The 19,550-nt window shown below is 34.8% G+C and overlaps 2 pseudogenes; one reads left to right on the forward strand and one right to left on the reverse strand.

The window, feature by feature from the left end:
* Nucleotides 1-2,913: 2,913 nt before the first annotated feature.
* Nucleotides 2,914-3,851, forward strand: LOC113255934 (olfactory receptor 6C6-like; annotated as a pseudogene).
* A 7,636-nt stretch (nt 3,852-11,487) lies between these two features.
* On the reverse strand, nt 11,488-12,421 carry LOC113255933 (olfactory receptor 6C2-like; annotated as a pseudogene).
* Nucleotides 12,422-19,550: the final 7,129 nt, after the last annotated feature.

Consider the following 19,550-nt stretch of genomic DNA (forward strand, 5'->3'; position numbering starts at 1 on the left):
GAGCCAAAGGCAGATGCTTAACCTGTTGAACCACCCTGGTGCCTCTATGCTCTGGAAATTATTGTGTAAAATGATAAAATGAGTAACTTTGCAACCATTTTTACAAGGACTTTCTGAAAAAAGATTTTGTTAAATGTGGTAAATCTAATGGGATTATATACCTCTAACCTGAAATATTAATTATTGAATAATAAAATGAATGTGATCATGACCCATTAATTGCTCATTTACTTTGTCACAGATTTCTTTTAACCTCAGTTCTCCTTAGGTATATTGACCCTTCACATTCTATTACAATGTGCTATACAAGTTAGTTTTATCATGTATCAGTGTCTTCTGATCATTAATCCCAGGGGAATGTTTTCTTTGTATTGTTCTGTTTCTTTTCCCTTCTCAATAGAATCCCTTGGGTATGTAATTAATTAAATGATATAAGAACACTCACATTTTTAGCATGTAAAATTAACAATGAACCATCCCCCTACCTGGTGGATATAATAACACTTTTATCAGATCTTCCAGGATTTTTTCCACTTCCAAATGTAAAGAATATAGAAATGAATTTCACTTGCATTAATAATAGATATTATACAATTCGGACATATTCACAGTAAAGCCTAAGAATTTATCTTATCTAAAATAAAATTAAATATAGTATTACCCAAGTCCACAACTGGTCTAACTTCAAACTTACATACAAGGGTGAGGTGGACGTAGAAAATTTACAAAAGCACAGCATATATTCCATCTTTTTGCATTAAGTTGCAACTTAAAAGTTATTTTTCTTTCAATTTCTTACTGAAATAATATTGTCTAGGCTTTGAGTACATTCATAATCCATTACTAGTTTTATTTTGGTTTTGGGTTTTGTTTTTGTTTTTGTTTTGCCTTTTCACATCCTAGAAGAAAATATGAGAAAACACAGGAATTAAGGTAAACGTTTTAGAGTTGGGATCTTTTATTTTTAATTGTAAATTAAGGTAATTTTGTGGAAATCAAAGGCAGATATGTATATGTAGCTTGATTTTTTTTCTTTTTGGTTAATCAGTTTTCATCTTTTTTAGTATAGAAATACAAAATGTATAAATGGTACCTATTTACAAAATGCACCTAAATCTGTCCATTGCTTTTTTTATTAATTATTTAAGCTTAATATAGCAATGTATAAATTGAGAAAAAAAGACTAATGAAATGATCTCTAGAAAGAGAAATCTTCACTCTATGATCATTATTTTGCCACATTTTAGTTATCAACTTATTTTTGTCTGATTATACCTTCTTAGCTATTTTTCCATTTATTAATATAAAATATAGTAATTATGAAGACGGTGATTACAAGACAATAGTTGTGAAAAGGAATACATTATTTCCATTTATCAGCCAATAAACACAAAGCAGCTTTAGACAGAAGATACCATGAACTAATTTAAATACTTTCTCACTTGATTCAGGAAATCACTGTGATATTCAGACAACTCTCTGGACTAGGTCAAATTTTATTTTTTTAAATCAAACTAGAAGAAAACTATTAAAGAAGCAATACATAATTTTTCTGGGCAGGCATAAATTTTGACATGAGAACTGCAAAAAAGTAATAAACAAAATGGGAGAAAATTTTAGGGATATGGTAATTTTAAAAGACAGCTGAATAGTTGACCATATTAAGAAAGAAAGTCATTACCAGCAGTCCAAAGTTTCACAGATAAAGGTAATTCTAAAGAAAAAAAAATGCACTTTGTTTTTGCTTATTTGTATTTTGGTTTTGTCCCTTAGGGATCATGTTAATGGGAAACCCCATAAGGAAATAATGCAAAGGATCTACAAAACATTCTGAAGGAGGAGGAGGAGGAAGACAACTCTCAGTATAGATCGTACAAACAATATAGCTAATTTCTAAAATGTTAAAGGGTGTTGAAAACTGCTATCTAAACTGTGGTTGCAAGAGTTTGTACGTTTTTTAATTTACAGGACTATTTCTCCCTTTGTTTATATTTATTTACGATCTAAAGTTTTTCTTACACTTAAAAGCTATCATAATCATAATCGCAGTCTTAAAAGTAAAACCTGAATAAGTAGATCCCTTCCTTACTTTTGAAGAGAGGATTTCAGTTTTATGTCAAGACTGGACAAATGATCTATAAAATCTCCTTTAACTCGAAGATGCTGTGACTGTCTTCTATGCTTTTCAGGCCCATCTGCAATTTTCTGATTTCACACCCAATTGGCATAGATTTTGAATTATGTTCTTACTGCTGCCATTCATGAAGCAATACAATATACTGTAAATGAGTCTTAAACATGTCATGTGACCTTTCTAACAAAAATTGTGTGCCCTCTTCCACACAATTTCCATAGAATTTAAGTGAATTAATGAATATTCTGAAATCAATTCATGTACTAAAGCCTATAATGGATATTCAGTATGATAAAATTAAAAAGAACTAAGGTGTAGTATTTAAATGACTCAGGATTCAGTTCCCAATTGAATTACTAACACAATACTTCCCAAGTTGGCTATGAACCTGTAAACGTTGTAGAAATATAAATGCCTAGATCTTACCCAAGGTATTCAAATGAATTGTCTGGGTTGTGTGTTGGGCTTTTATCTTTGTTAAAGATTTTCCAACTTTAGAAAGCCCAACATTTAGATATACACCGTAGACAGACTCTAATCTGAGCCTCAGTTTCCTTCTCTAAGAAATGAGGATTGTCATACTCTGCTCAAAGAAGGTTGTTGGAGATATTAGTAAGAAAATTTATGTAAATCTCCAAATACAGTGCATGGTACGTTGCTGGTGATCAATGAATGTTAGCTTCTCTCTCTCCTTTTTCCTTTTTATTGACTCTACTAGCGAATCTTGACGATTTTTTAAACTCTTTTTATCTAGCTTTGTTAAAACCCACAAGAGAGAAATGAGGAACCATTCAATGAAGACAGAGTTCATTCTTTTGGGTCTGACAGATGACCCTGAATTGCAGGTTGTAATTTTCCTCTTTCTATTTTTTACCTACTTGTTGAGTGTGACAGGAAACTTAACCATCATCATTCTCACTCTGCTGGATTTCCACCTGAAGACACCCATGTATTTCTTCCTAAGGAATTTCTCCTTTTTAGAAATTTCATTCACAACTGTTTGTATTCCACGGTTCCTGGTGAGCCTTGTGACAAAGGACAGAACTATTTCCTATATGAGTTGTATGACTCAGTTATTTTTTTTTATCTTTCTGGGAGTAACTGAATTTTACCTTCTGGCTGCTATGTCCTATGACCGTTACGTGGCTCTATGTAAACCTCTGCACTATACCACCGTCATGAGCAACAAAGTTTGCTACCAACTTGTACTCAGCTCTTGGGTAACTGGATTCCTGATCACCTTTCCTCCAATCATCTTGGGACTCAAGCTGGAATTCTGTGCTTCCAATGTCATTGATCATTTTATTTGTGATTCTTCTCCCATCCTGCAGATCTCTTGTTCAGATACACATTTTCTAGAGCTAATGTCCTTTTTCTTGGCTGTGGTGACACTAATGGTCACATTGATGTTAGTGATTCTCTCCTATGGCTACATTATCAAGACAATTCTCAAATTCCCTTCTGCTCAGCAAAGGACTAAAGCCTTTTCTACCTGTTCTTCCCACATGATTGTAGTTTCCATCTCTTATGGTAGCTGCATCTTCATGTACATAAAACCATCAGCAAATGACAGAGTGACTTTAAGCAAAGGAGTAGCTTGCTCAATACCTCAGTTGCCCCCTTATTGAATCCCTTTATTTATACACTAAGGAACCAGCAAGTGAAACAGGCCTTTAAGGACATGGTCCAGAAAGTTTTATTTGCTTCAAACAAATGAGAAAGTTCTAAAAAGTACAAAGGGAGAAAATGAATTAACATGTTGCCCTTTTATTTTTTTAAAGATTTATTTATTTATTTGAAAGAGAGAGAGAGCAGGGGGGAAGGGGCAGAGGGAGAGGGAGAGAGAGAATCTCAAGCAGACTCCCGCTGACGGCAGAGCCCAACACAGGGCTCCAGCCCAGGACCCTGAAATCATAACCTGAGCCAAAATCAAGAGTCAGACACTTAACTGAGCCCCCCAGGTGCCAAAAAAATGTTGCTCTGTTAACCTTGGTTTACTTTCTCTTACTTTGTGCATATTTTCAAGTTAGCAATTTCAGCCCACTTGGGGACTCCTTCAATGCAATTATTTCTGGCTAGGAATTCTATCCACAAATCTGTTCCTTTCTTGATTTCAGAAATGCAGAATTTTAAATGTGATATTTTTCACAGATCATATTGTATGAAACAAATGTTTTCAATGAGGTTCTGTATGAGTTAGATGCCTGTACATGTTAGATGCCTGTGGAACTTGGCATGTAAATAGAATGTTTGTAGCAGTGATAATAGCTTTATGTTATGAAGAATATTCTATTTCGTGTCATTTTTTAATGTGTGGGCAGATTGCAGAAATTATAAAGTAAGTCAAAGTATAATTTATAATTTATTTTACAAAATACTTTTCTTTCAGTAAGAATAAATTTTGATCCTTATATATGTCATGAATGAGAAAAATGAATAATAATCAATAATAATAATCAAATTCTACATAACCCCAAATGAAAATTTTTAATTAAAAAGTTTTTAATTAAAATTCTAAAATTTTAAATTCCTGAAAGAGATAATGTCTACCTATGCCACTGAAATGAATTGCTATGTGAGAAATTATTTCATTGCCTTACTTCAAAGCTTAAAGTATATTCTAACTCTTCCACAGGATTTTCCTGATTAAATAAATCTATGTTCTTTATCTAAAACATTTCTTATTTGAATGCAATAATCATTTTCCCATATAATGCTAAATTGCATTTTAATATTCTATTCCAGCTAATTGAGGCTTTGGTGATGTTACTGGTAATAATAGCAATACAGGATAAATTCTCCGAAGTCAGTGGAGTCAGTAGGAAATTTTTCTTCTTGTTAACCAAGTTGATTTTAATGTCAAGCATCACTATACTTTGAATGAAGGAAATGTGAGAATGAAAATTTGAAAACATTAATGCCAATTCCCTAAGATAAAGACCAATGTTTATAACTTATTGAAGGAAAAATTAAATGAATGTCAGAGGTCAAATTCAGAGTCTCTGCAAAAGATCATTATATTTCCTTTAAAATCTAGTTGAGAGTTGGCTTATACAAAACATATTAATACTTGCATTTTAATTTCTATTTTGTCCTTTATAGTATAATCTCCTATATAGTTCTTTGTAATTTTGAATTGGTCTATAAGAGTATTTGAGAGTAGGGAAAAATATTTCTTAGATCCTACTCTCTTGGAAACTTATTATGTGAGGTTAACAAATTTAGCTCTGTTAGTAGAACAAAAATGAAAGTATATATGATGATCTGGGTTTGAAAATACATTCCATACTATAACCCAATATTTAGTCAGTAATAAAGATAAGGTGCAAAATATTTCTCCCGAGAGTTTACAAATTTGACATATTGTAGAATGCCTATGAAAATTAAAGCTCTAAATTTTAGTGTATTTATACCTAGCTGCTCTGTAAAGAAATAACTAAAATACTTAGTTACTTTCTAAAATTATTTCAAGATTGATTACTAAAATCATCATGAGAATAGAGGGAAAACTTATATTCATGTTTTTCTAGAGATGAAGACACAATTTGATTAAAAACTAGCTATCCAAGGCTATTAACAAATTTAGCTCTGTTAGTAGAACAAAAATGAAAGCATATATGATGACCTGAGTCACCATATGTTTAAAAGAAAGAAGACAAATGTGCATTTTATAGCAAATAGATCTGAATGTTAGTCAAATGAACATTTCCACATACAGTAAGAGTGGGGATAGTTTTACAATGCAAGATATGAAGAAGTATTTATTATCTAGGATTGATTCCAAGATCACCTGTATTTGCAGTCAAATAATTAATTCTGCATATAAAAATGTGATATAAACACTGTATAGAAGTAGAATACTTACGCCTAAGGCAGTCTGAGCCTTATATAGTTATTTAATAATAATAATGAGCATATTCTTAATTACAGAAAATACAGCAGCTACTAAGTTTTGCAAATATATCCATTATACTGAGCCACTTATTAATAGATAGAACTATGAAGATAGAGTCCATTCTCTGAGCATTTTAAGACAGAAACTAAACCTGTTGAATTAAATGATGTAAATTCTTTCACCCTAATTGGGGCCAATTATTCATGTTAGATTGTAAGCAATTCTGGTAGCACTGTGTAGTTTCTAGATACTATTTCCCACTGAAAGGAACTAGGACTTCTTGGAGAAAGAGTTGTTTCCAGCTTAGGGGTAGGAATCATATGAACTAAGCCTGGAACATTTTTTTTGTGCCAGAAGGAAAGGAAGCGAAAAAATCATAAGGACACAGGAACCAATTTGGATCATACCTACAAGCCTAAAATGGAAAAATCTGACCATAAAAATATAATAATGAATGTAACGTATTGAAACATATCAAATAAAAGCCTATGTATGTATACATTACAAAAGGAAATTGATCATCAGTGGAAGTTGCTAGAACATCAAATTACTACCCCCAAAACATTGATGAAGGAGGGGAGGAACCAAATGTTTATCCGGTCTGCCTGTACTTCAGGTAATCAAATAGCTTATCAAAAAAGTTGTGGATTCACAAAAATACAAAAGAAAACGATGGTTTGGACCTCTTTAAACCTACACTCCTCCACTCTACCGCTGAGTTACTGAAGGGTACAATGGTTTGGACATCTTACTGTAATAATGGATCTAGACAATGCATTAGTATGTGCTAAAAATCATTTGTGAAATATGGATGGTGGTATTTATAATAGAGATATTAGACTGACAATACCGACACACTGATCAATCTAAGTATTACTAAGAGTAGGTCAAGCAGACTATAAGGCTCATAACGTAATGCAATAGAAAGCATACAGCCTCACCTATCAACTTTTTCCTAAAAATATGAATCTAAATCTAATCAATAATTAAATACAATTAGCATATAAGAAGTAATTGGGTGAAATAAAAACAAGTTAAGTGATACCATCAGGAAGCAATCATTTGAGTAATCAAGGACATTGTACACTACGAATGATGTCATTTCTCCATCAATGCAAGGGGTAAAAATGAAAGGACTGTAAGGGAATTTTAAAAAGTTGTAACATAACAACCAAATACAATGTGTGGATTTTGTTTGGATTTTGATTCCAACATCTTAACTGTGAAAACAAACACACAAAACAAGACATCTTTATGTGAAAAGGTGAAATGTGAATACATATGGAATATGAAAGTCTATTATGATTTATTGATGCTGATATTGGCATGACAGTAGGTAAAAGAAAATTTTATTTGCACTTAGATATACTTACTGATAAACTTGTGGGTAAATGCAACGAATTTATAGGTGAAACGGTATAAGATGCAATGCTGCTCAAAACATAAAAGAGTGGGGGTGCCTGGGTGGCTCAGATGGTTAAGTATCTGCCTTTGACTCAGGTCATGATCCCAAGATCCTGGGATCGAGCCCCACAGTGGGCTCCCTGCTTGCTGGGGAGCCTGCTTCTCCCTCTCCCTCTGCTGTTCCTGCTGCATGTGCTCTCTTGCTCTCTCTGTCAAATAAATAAATAAAATCTTTAAAAAAAAAAAATATAAGAGTGTGGGGGTGATAGAGAAAAATACTTCTAAATGTTGATAATTATGGAACCTGTCAATTATTGCATCTCGTCTCCTTTTGTCTCAATTCCCATTTGAGAATGGCTTGAGTACCTAGATTACTGGATCATTTTCTACAAAATTTATCTGCTTGTTGAGATTGGGATAAAAATCATGCCATCTGTGACAACGTGAACAGACCTTGAGAGCATTATGGTAAGTAAAATAAGCCAGATAGATAAAGACAAATACTGCATTGTATCACTTAGATGTGGAATCCAAAAGAAAGTCAAACCCACTTAGAAACAGAGTAGAAAGTGGTTGTGGGGGGCTGGGAGGTGAGGGGATTAGGAGAGATTGGTAAAAATGTACAAACATTCAGCTATAAGATGAATAGGTCTGAGAATCTATTGTATAACATGATGACTATAGTTGATAACACTTTATAATTGAATTTTGTTCAGAGAGTTGAATTTAAATGTTCTCACACACACACAAGATAAATATGTGAAGTGATAGGTGTTTCAATTAACTAGATGAGAAAAATATATATAATATAATATATATTATATATACATGCCTCTTATAATGTACTTGTATATAATATAATCACAATGTACATTTTAAATATTTTATAATTTTATATGTTAATTATACCTCAATAAAGTTGAAAAGTAATCTCCAAAAAAAAAAAAATCATTGTTCATGACTGGCTACCCGTAAGGCAAACATGCTGCCCTGTTTCTGCATTTGCCACTGAGTTAGCTCAGGAGGGTAGCATGTCCTCACCTAGTGATTTCAGAAAGGTCAGGTTCTAATTTGGCAGGTATATCAAGCCAGTTTAAGGAAACTCATCTTAGCCTTATTCTTCAATCTACCTTTATCATGAATGACGCAAATATTTACACTCATCTGACTGCCGTGCCTATTTCTCAATTTGTTTGGAACACATATTGAGGAAATGTGTGGTTAAATAATATGGTTTGGAAAACCAGTATCATGGATACCATTTACATATGTCACCAAGCTGTGAGCCCAGAGGATAAAACAGACTTGTATAGAAAATGATTTTTCACCTCTGGTTAAAGAAGTCAGAAATCATGGTGTGATAACAGTTATATAAATTGAGATCACTGAGCACTTGATAATCAGAAGTTAAACTCTATTCCCCCCATCTAAGTGGTGTAGGTAGGCTAAAGAAACTTCCACATGGAGAAAAAAGCAAAGATTAAATCTTAACTGAAGCATATATACCTCCTAGATTTAAGCTGATGAATTAGTAGCATAAGTTCTTACAGAAAAATCAGAGAAGATAAATATTTTAGAAATCTGAAGTAAAACCATAACTATAGGGTGAGGATAGCTGCTCAAATACTTCTGCCTGGTTGAAATTTGGAAAGCCGCCAAACATTTTTGGTCCACTTTGGGGACTGAACTTAGAGAATCTCTCTCTTAAGCACTCTAAAATCTTGAGATATCCATGCAGGGCCCTTGAGTCTCTTCACGGACTCACAGTAGGAGGCTCTGTCGTGGAACAGATGATTACCACCAAGAAAAATGCCCAGAACCAGGCTTTCCTCAGTGAAGCTGAAGACCCAGATTACAAGGCCATTTTTCCTTTTTCCCTCTGCTCTTGCTATTACTTCTTTTTCTATTCTCACTTGCTCTTTATGCCTATATATTGGTAATTTGATTTTTTAATTTAATCTTATAGTTTTTATAGTATATTATCCAATTATAATAATTAATATCATTTATTATTAACAGTATTAATAAGGTATGTGTGTATATATACAAAATGCATTACATGTTACTTTTATCCTTGTACATTATCTATGATGTATACCTTTCTCCGTTTTAGTACTAGAAGCTATTTCTTGGGATGTCCCTTGAAATCATCTTGCTGCCTCTGGAGAAGGTTTGTTCAAGTTTACTTGAACAAAAAGGGTCTTTCAAAAATCAATAAAACTAGCTTTGAATCCTAGTTCTATCACTTGTTAGCAATAATTCATTTCTCTAACTTTGATTCGTCTACAATTCTCCAGTATAAATTATAACTATAAATATAACATGTAGGGATATTTTCAGGTTTATCAGTATTATAAATTGTCAAAAAATTTTGGCTTTCATTCTACTTCATTCAGAAATTTAAAAGTAAACATTTTAACAGGATAGCCATGCCTTTCTTTCATCCTTTGTTCACAGATTCATGTTAAATGCTACGTTTGTATTTTTTTAAAGATTTTATTTATTTATTTTGACAGAGAGACAGCCAGCGAGAGAGGGAACACAAGCAGGGGGAGTGGGAGAGGGAGAAGCAGGCTCTCAGCAGAGGAGCCTGATGCGGGGCTCAATCCCAGAAGCCAGGATCACGCCCTGAGCGGAAGGCAGACGCTTAACGACTGAGCCACCCAAGTGCCCCTATGTTTGTATTTTTTATCTTCACATAAAAATTCTGTCTTTGCATTGTCAGAAGTACCAAATCACCATATTGGGAGATTATCTGTTATGTTAACTAATATTTGTCTAGATGCCAGGCATAAACCATTCTAGAATTTCTCGTACAGACAGACATTCTCCGAGGCATTTACCATTTAGAGTAGAATAAAGACAAGTAAATATGACATTGTAGTTTGGTGAGTTCTGGGTGCAGGAGCTAGGTGGTGATAGGAGTCTAATCGGTAGGACTGACCAGGCTTGGTGTAGTGGTGGTGGTGGAACAGTAAGACAAAGTAAGCAAGATTCCTTGTGGAAATGGCATTTCAATTGGAAGACTCCGGGGATTGGGTAGTTGAAAAAGGCGGGGCGGGAAGGTAGAGGGAATTCCTGCTTACAAACGCCACAATATGAGCAATGGCCTGAAGTAAAAGAACAAGGATCAAAGAAGTTTTAATATGTTGGACTGTACAAGTGGAAGTTGGTGAAGAATTGAACGAGTAATTAAACGCTGATAGTTCTTTGAGAGTTATCATTAGATGCATATTTTGGACTCTTGAAATGTCTAAAGATTTCGTTTTTAAAAGCAAATCATTTCATTGATATTAATATTCATATTACATTCTGTTTCTCTTTTCTCTATTCCTAGTATATCTGGCTTGCTGGTCATTTACTTAACGTTCTTCTAGCCCAATAGTTCCCTAGCTCCTGCTGCCATCTGTTTGCTTAATTTAAGTACCCTACGTTCAAGACTTTAACATTTCATTTAGTACATCAGTATCAATCTGTTTTATGTAATTTCAATGCAGGCTTTTAATTCTTTAATGGGAGGTACCAATACATTTCTTCTTTCATCTTAATTTAATTCATATCCCTTTTGGCAATTTTTACATAACTTTGATATTGGATTGGATTCATTCAATAAAATATGTGAATCTTGTGGTTTTAAAGCTTCATCTGTAAATGCTCTTTTGAAATTTTATTCCTTGTTTTAAAATATATTTTGAGTTTTTGAATTTTTTTTTTGCTGTTACACTCAGAAAAAGTATTGATTCTTTTTAACATTATTTCTCTTCTTGAGTAGGTTTTTTTCTGGAGGAATGATGTGCACTATTGCACCAATATTTTATGATAAATTTCAGCATTGGTAAGGGAAGGTTGAGAGGTCACTCTTAGATTTCCTAAAACAACTGTTCTCATTTTTTTCTTAGTAAAGGTTATCATTCTCAAAGAGGCTGGCTTATAAGGAGATGCAAAAGGTGACTTGATCAGTGACAGTACTGAATGGAAACCCAAATCTAGATCAAGACAAAATAGGATAAAAAGTGAAGAAAACGTGCGTCAGGATCCTGACTTCAACATTCCCCTATTTCTTTGAGAGCAATGTAAATCTTTTGACTAAGTCATTAAAGGCTTGTTTCACTTGTTTGTTCCTCAGAGTATAAATAAATGGATTTAACATGGGGGAAATGGAAGTAGTAAGCATAAATACTCCCTTATTAATAGCCATTTCATCTTTTGCCGAAGGTTTGATATAGACAAAGATACAGCTGCCATCGGTGATAGAAACTACAATCGTGGGAAGAACAGGTAGGAAAAGCTTTAGTCCTTTGCTGGGCAGAGGGGAATCTTAGAATCGTTCGATGATATATAGGTAGGACAAAATCACACACACAAGAGTCCTAATGAAGATTAACACAGCAGACAAGAACCATCTGCTCAATGAACCATGTATCTGAGCATGACATCTTCAGGATAGGATTAGCATCACAGGCAAAGTGGTCAATGGCATTAGAGTCACAGAATTCCAGGTCCAGTCCCAAGCTAAGTGGTGGGAGTATGACCAACAAAGTAGTCATCCAACAGCAGAAGATTGGCCTTTTGCAGATCCTGTGGTTCATGATGGTCATGTAATGCAGGGGTTTGCAGATGGCCGTGTATCGATCAAAGGACATGGCGGCAAGGAGAAAAAATTCTCTTGCTCCGAAAAGATATGTAAAAACCAGTTGGCATGCACAAGCATTACAGGTAATAGTCCTATCACCTGTTGCTACACTGTACAAGGATCTAGGAATGCAGGCAGAAGTGAGTGAGATTGCTAAGGAGGAAAATTTTTGGAGAAAAAAGTACATTGCAGTTTTAAGGTGAGAATCCATTAATATGAGAATGATGATGGTCAGGTTTCCAGTTACACCCAACATGTAGGTGATAAGTAGAAATATAAAAATCAGAATCTGTCGTTGAGGGTCATCTGTCAGTCCCAGAAGAATGAAACTGGTTAGTGACGTATGGTTTCTCATTCCTGGGTCCTGACTTCTGCCCAATCTGCATGTAAACCTAAGGGACTCAAGATCTGAGAAGAAGGTGGAAAAAATGTGTTACACCGGATTTGTTTAGAAAAGTTAAGCAATGTATTTAACATATATTTTGTTTTCCTTGATAATGAATATTCTTAAATAATTCATGCTTTCAGCTCTGCTGACATGTCATCTGGTAGGTTTGAAACTTAGCTTTCAAATATTTTGACCACGATATACAGCAAGATACACATTTTATATTGCAGTCTAATGTACATGCACACACACAAAACACACACACACAAATACACACTTGCATATCAGTGAAACAAAAACTTTCCAAAAAAATACTTATCCACCTTGCTCTCTGATGCTTTCTATTCTAACTTAACTCACTAAAAATAAATGCAAATATCACCAAATTGACTTTTTACTCTTCTAAGTGGTCTGACTGTATTTGAGAAAAAAATAATTTTTTTTAGGAATTCTTTAAATAATATAGTTCAAGTAAAACATAATTTTCTATGATTTTTAAGTGTACACTATCCTTTTCCTTTACACTTTGGAACAGATTTATTCATAGCACACTTCCACTCTTGGGGGCAATGAAATAATAAACTTTAGGGTATCCTTTTTTTTCTAAGAATATTTCCCTTATCACTAACTGAAATTTTACTGTTTCATTATCTGCTTGAAGCTTTTTTTCCTGGATAAACTGGAGGCACATGAGGTGTGGTTATGGCACAAGGTGTTTCTATAACCATCTACCAAAGCAGTAGAGTCACTATTCCACTGCCATGACCAAATCTATAATTAATCTACAAAAGACCTTTTCCATATGAAAAATCCTTCCCTACATCCTTCCCATGAATTTCTCAAATTGTTGTTGCCTTTATCTGACTTGTACTGACTGCCCACTTTGGTGCAGAACGGCAAGCATGTTAATACACACCAAATTCACTAATAAGTGAGAAAACGTTCTATACACAACCGAAGAATATCATCCTTAATGTTTTGTAATCCAGTCTGATATTTGTCTGACCGACACATTTAGACAACCTTCTTATCAAGTCACTGATGTTATCATCAGCTCTCTAAGTATTAAGTGCATTCACCAATCTGACTTCTACCCTTAGCTTCTAATAATTTTCTCTAATTCCTCACTTCCAACCTACTCAACTGCTTACGATATGGCTTCTGAACCCACCACTCCACTGAAACTATTCTTGGCAAGTTTACCTGTTGTTTCTTTAAGTATCAGTGAAGTATAATTTTATTTGCACTTTTTGTTGCATCTGGCACTGTCAATCACTTCTTTCTTTTCTCTTGACACATTGCACAAAATCCACACTCCTGGTTTTTGTTTTGCCCTTCTGTTTTCTCCTTTAAAATTACCTCTTCCCCTACTCACTTTTATTCCACTGGTATTTCTCACACTTCATCCTTAAATCCTCTTCTCTGCTTCTCTATGTGTTTTTCCTGGGTTCTTATTAAATCCCATGACTTCAATTTAGCATGTAAAATTTGATATTTCAAAATGTGCATTTTTGATATGATCTCTTTGAATGTTAAACATATGCCCCTGGCAATTTTACATTCCTTCTAAATGAATTTGTTATAAATGGTTTGCCCCATCTTCTGCATCTCTATTGATCCTTGCCTTACTTCTTGTTTGCGGTACTAAAACTAAACCCAACATTTATTGCCTGGTATTAACAACTGATATCAAACTTTATTGTTTCTTAGTTTAGCCCTATCTTGAAATTTCTTTTTTTTTAAGATTTTATTCATTCACTTATTTTGGGGGGGGATGGGCAGAGGGAGAGAAAGAATCTCAAGCAGACTCCCTGCTGAGCACAGAGCCCCACAGGGCTTGATGTTACAATACTGCGATCCTGACCCGAACCTAAATCAAGAGTCCGATTATGACCCGACTGAGCCACCCAGGCACACCTAGGCCTATCTTGAAATTCTATTGACATTGCCAGCACTTTCACTTAATTTGGTGTTTCCCTGACTCTAACAAGTGGAAGTTTTGTTTGTCTGGTTGGTTGGATAGAGCTATGAAAAGTGACTCTAAAAATACACTGTAGTGAGAGACAGGTATGTGGTGGTCATCTTACATGAACTACCTGTCTGGAAAAATTGTCCTCTAATCATCTATGGCTTTCCCCTCCCAATTACTCCATTTGCTTGCTGATTTTGACGTATGCCTGGTTTTTAGTGACTCGTTCCTGTCTTCTGCTTAGATGTTTAAAGAAGTCTTCCCAAATTATGACAAGCCACATTATGACCCTTCAATGTGTTTTGTTACACTCTATGCTTAATAGATGATGTAAAAAAAAAGTTGGAAATAGGATTTTTTAAATGTTTTTTTACTATATTATGTTAGTCACCATACAGTACATCCCTGGTTTTTGATGTAAAGTTAGATGATTCATTAGTTGTGTATAACACCCAGTACACCATGCAATACGTGCCCTCCTTACTACCCATCACCAGTCTATCCCATTCCCCCATCCCCCTCCCCTCTGAAGCCCTCAGTTTGTTTCCCAGAGTCCACAGTCTCTCATGGTTCATTCCCCCTTCTGTTTACCCCCCCTTCATTCTTCCCTTCCTTCTCCTACCGATCTTCCTATTTCTTATGCTCCATAAATGAGTGAAACCATATGATAATTGTCTTTCTCTGCTTGACTTATTTCACTTAGCATTATCTCCTCCAGTGCCATCCATGTTGCAGCAAATGTTGAGAACTCGTTCTTTCTGATAGCTGAGTAATATTCCATTGTATATATGGACCACATCTCCTTAATCCAGTCATCTGTTGAAGGGATCTCGGCTCCTTCCACGATTTAGCTATTGTGGACAATGCTGCTATGAACATTGGGGTGCATATGGCCCTTCTCTTCACTACATCTGTATCTTTGGGGTAAACACCCAGTAGTGCAATGGCTGGGTTATAGGGTAGCTCAATTTTTAACTTTTTAAGGGACCTCCACACGGTTTTCCAGAGTGGCTGTACCAACTTGTATTCCCACCAACAATGTAGGAGGGATCCCCTTTCTCCACATCCTCTCCAACAATTGTTGTTTCTTGCCTTGTCAATTTTTGCCATTCTAACTGGCATAAGGTGGTATCTCAGTGTGGTTTGATTTGAATTTCCCTGATGGCTAATGATTTTGAACATTTTTTCATGTGTCTGTTAGCCATTTGTATGTCATGCTATTTTTTTTGACATAGAAACTCATGATATATTTCAGAAAAAAAATTATATTTATCTGAATAGTTCTTGCATATTTTTCATATCTATTCTTCATACTCTATACTTTTAAAATGAGCCATGCTGTTCTATTTTTCAAATTTGTTTAATAACAGATTTTAATATTGCTATAGTAACTTCAATAGTTTTCTTTCAAATTGCTCATTTTGTTTGACTTCTCAGAAACTTACCTGTTTTTGTGTTATTTGTGGTTACCCTCAATATTTTTATTTTTGTTTTGTTTATACTTCCTTATTTTATTTTTTATAATTTTAGCAAAATATACATAACAGAATTTACCATCTCAACTACTTTAAGAGTACAGTTCAGTAGTGTTAAGTACATTTTTATTGTTGTGCAGTATCCATAATACTTTAGCACACACATGTAATTTTGGTTTTTTATTGAATTATCTAGGAATTGTTGATATCTAGATCCTTGTTCCCATTAGGGCATGTCACTCTGACTGATTTTTTCCCTCTTCCTCTTGTTTTGGACCATTTATAGGATACTATTGTCTAGAGTTTTATTTTGAGATGGTTATTATTTTTCGTTTTATTTTCAATAGCACTTCAGATTTAAGAATAAGTGTTACTCGTCTCTTTCATTATCCTACGCCTGTTACCCTACAGATATTTTCCTGTCTGGGATTAAAGCATTTTTCTTTTTCTTATATACCATTTACTAATTTTTCCGTTACAATAAAAGCTAAACTTTTTGAGTCCTTTAATTTCTTAAATTGTATTGATTTTGAATCACACTTGAATGATTCCTTTCCCAGATGTATATATCTCTATTAGAAATAATTTTCCTGGGGCAATTTTATCTTGTATCTAACACTTCCAATGAAGTGTCTGTTTTTATATATTTGTACATTGAGAGATAATTATTCTCGGGAAGTGTTTAGGATTTTTCTATTTATTTACACTATTCTTAAGTGTACTACTGTGTATTCAATTCATTTCTATTTTTTTATCTTGATTCACACGCAGTGATTAAAATCTTATCGACCACAAAGAAAATTTTTTTCTATAATTTCATCTAATTTCTCTTTCCAACCATTCTTTCCTTGTATAGCACACTGTATGGATATTAGGAGTAATTGATCCATTTGTTACGGCACAACTTCTATTTATTTCTCTACTCTCTTTCTTTGCATTCAGAAAAGTTACCTATTCTAAATTTTCAGCATTGTGATCATTCTTTACTCGATTATACTTAGTTATATTATTTAGTCACTATTTCCAGCACTTTAAATTCCAATTATCTCAAATATTTTCAATCCTTAAAAAACTTCAATTTAAAAAATTATTAAAACTTGAATTAAAAATTTTTTTGCAAAAGTCAATTACTTTGTAGGATAAATTTTCTACTTATGACCAGTGCCCAATTGTGATCCTATCTTCTGAGTGGATAGTTAAATGATAATCTGATATTTACTCTTCCTGATAACTCATTGCATATATGCCTGACTGTGGAATCATTCTTTTCATTAATATTCTTTCTTTCTTTATTAATAATTAACTAAAGAAGTATTTCATATTATTATCATTTTGCTTCTCCATACAAATATTTTTTAAGAGTTTATTTATGTATTTGACCAAGAGAGCGCGAGAGCTCACCGAGGGAGAGTGAGAGGAAGAAGCAAACTGGCCGCTGAGTAGAGAGCCCTACACGGGGTTGATCCCAGGACCCTGAGATCATGACCTGTGCCGAAGGCAGGCACCTAGCCAACTGAGCCACCCAGGTATCCCAGTGAAAGACATTCCTATCAATCAGTATTTCCTTGTTATCCTTTTTTTTCAGCTTTATTGAAGTACAATTGACAAAACTGTGTATATTTAAAGTGTACAGAGTGATGATCTGATATATGTGTAGTATGTGAAATGATTACTACAATAAGGTTAATGAACACATTCATCACCTCACATGGTTACCTTTTTTTTTGGTCTGTGTGTGGTTAGGATGCTTAAGGTCTACCTTCTTAGCAAATTTCAACACAATATGAACGCTGTGTGTACAATACAACACAGCATTATCAACTACAATCTCGTGCTGTACGTAAGATCTGGGAGCTTATTCATCTTATAATTGAAGGTATGTGGAGTGATGTCCACCACCACATCGTGGTGCCATAATATGTCACTACTTTTTGTCCTTCTTTTTCTAACAACTAATAAGACACCATCCATGAATGCAAGTGCCTCTGTAGGAGTTGTGGGATCCAGCAACGCAGGCCAACAGACCCAGAAGAAATCTCACCCACCTCTTCATCCAGTAATAGGCAGAGAGACCGCAATATGAGCAGCAGAACCAGTGAAGCCAAAGAACCTGCCCCAATCCCTCTCAGCCACAGTCAGGGAAAACCTGGAAGGTGCTGACTCAAGCAAATACCCATGGACAAGATAAAATATGTAAAACTCCACTCCTCCTAAGGGGAGATTCCACCACACCACTGGCACAAAGAAAAACAAATACAAGTTTGGACACAGAGGACAGGGAAAGAGAACTTTGCCAGTACCGCCCCTCCCTCCAGCAGCACACAGTGCAGAACTGATCAGGCCAGCAACCACTCTCATGTGGGAACGGGGAGGGGGACGGGGAAGGGGGAAAGTGACTCAGTTCCTAGTTCCCCCAACCATATAGGATGCTGCTGGAAAAATCCAAAAGAATTGAGGTGGGACCTTTATGATTGGTGGGAGGAAGGAGGTCATGAAACAACTGTATACAAATATCAAAGGGTATTAAAGAAATGGTTCTTGCTGACTGCACCGAGGCTTCAGAAGGAGGCCCACCTTCAAGCCTCTAAGAGAATTTCACCCAAGGATCTCCCCGCTGGCCCTATGGACACTTCTAACACCCCCAAGTGCTAAAATCACACCTCCTGGCACTCTGCAACCAGCTCTCTGTGTATGCTTCTGAGTGCAGCAGTGAGAGAGAGTCCAGTAAAGCTGGTGCTATCTAAAACAGACTAGGGTCTGTGAGCGAGGGAGAAACCAGACACAAGTGATAGCACCACCCTCTGGAAAGCAAAAGAGAGATTTCTAGCAGTCAGCCAGGTAGTTTTAAGAATGAAAAAAGATATAAAAGCTCAAGAATTTTGCCACAATAGGGAGCAAGAATTATGTTGCAGCTGTAAACACTAGGTTAGAGAGCACTCCAGATTAACAGGATCAATGAGAAAACACCCCATCTGAAGTCAACTCATAAAGAACGGTTAAAGGAAAAGAGTATTAAAAATAACTATAGCTATTATAATCTGTTAAAAATATACAATATGAAAAGAGGTAAACGGCAATATCAAAAATATAAAACAGGGAAGAGTAAAAGGATGGATATTTCGTATGCAATCGAAGTTAAATTGCTATCAGCTTAAAATGGACTTTTGAATCTATAGGATGTTCTTTGTAAGCCTTGTTTTAACGGCAAAGCAAAGACCTAGAGTGGATTCACTAAAGATAAAGAAAAAGGACACAGAGCCTAACAGCCTGGAAAACCAACAATTTACAAAGGCGGGCAGAAACAGAAAGAAAAAGAAACAATAGAAATACAAAACAACTAGAAAGTAATTAATAAGATGGCAATAGTAAATCCTTACATGTCCACAATTACCCTGAATATAAATGGTTTTAATTCACCAATCAAAAGATAAGAAGTGACTGGGTGGTTTAAAAAAAAAAAACCCAAATGTATGCTGCCTACCCAAGATTCACTCAGCTTTAAGGACACATATGTGCTCAAAGTGACGGACTGGAAAAAGATAGTCCATGCAAGTAGAAACCAAAAAAAAGCAGAGATAGCTATACTTAGACATAATAGTCTTCAAGCCAAAAACAGTAGCAAGAGGTCAATTTATAATTACAAATGGGTCAA

Source organism: Ursus arctos, unplaced genomic scaffold (assembly GCF_023065955.2).
Source record: "Ursus arctos isolate Adak ecotype North America unplaced genomic scaffold, UrsArc2.0 scaffold_21, whole genome shotgun sequence".
Taxonomy (NCBI): domain Eukaryota; kingdom Metazoa; phylum Chordata; class Mammalia; order Carnivora; family Ursidae; genus Ursus; species Ursus arctos.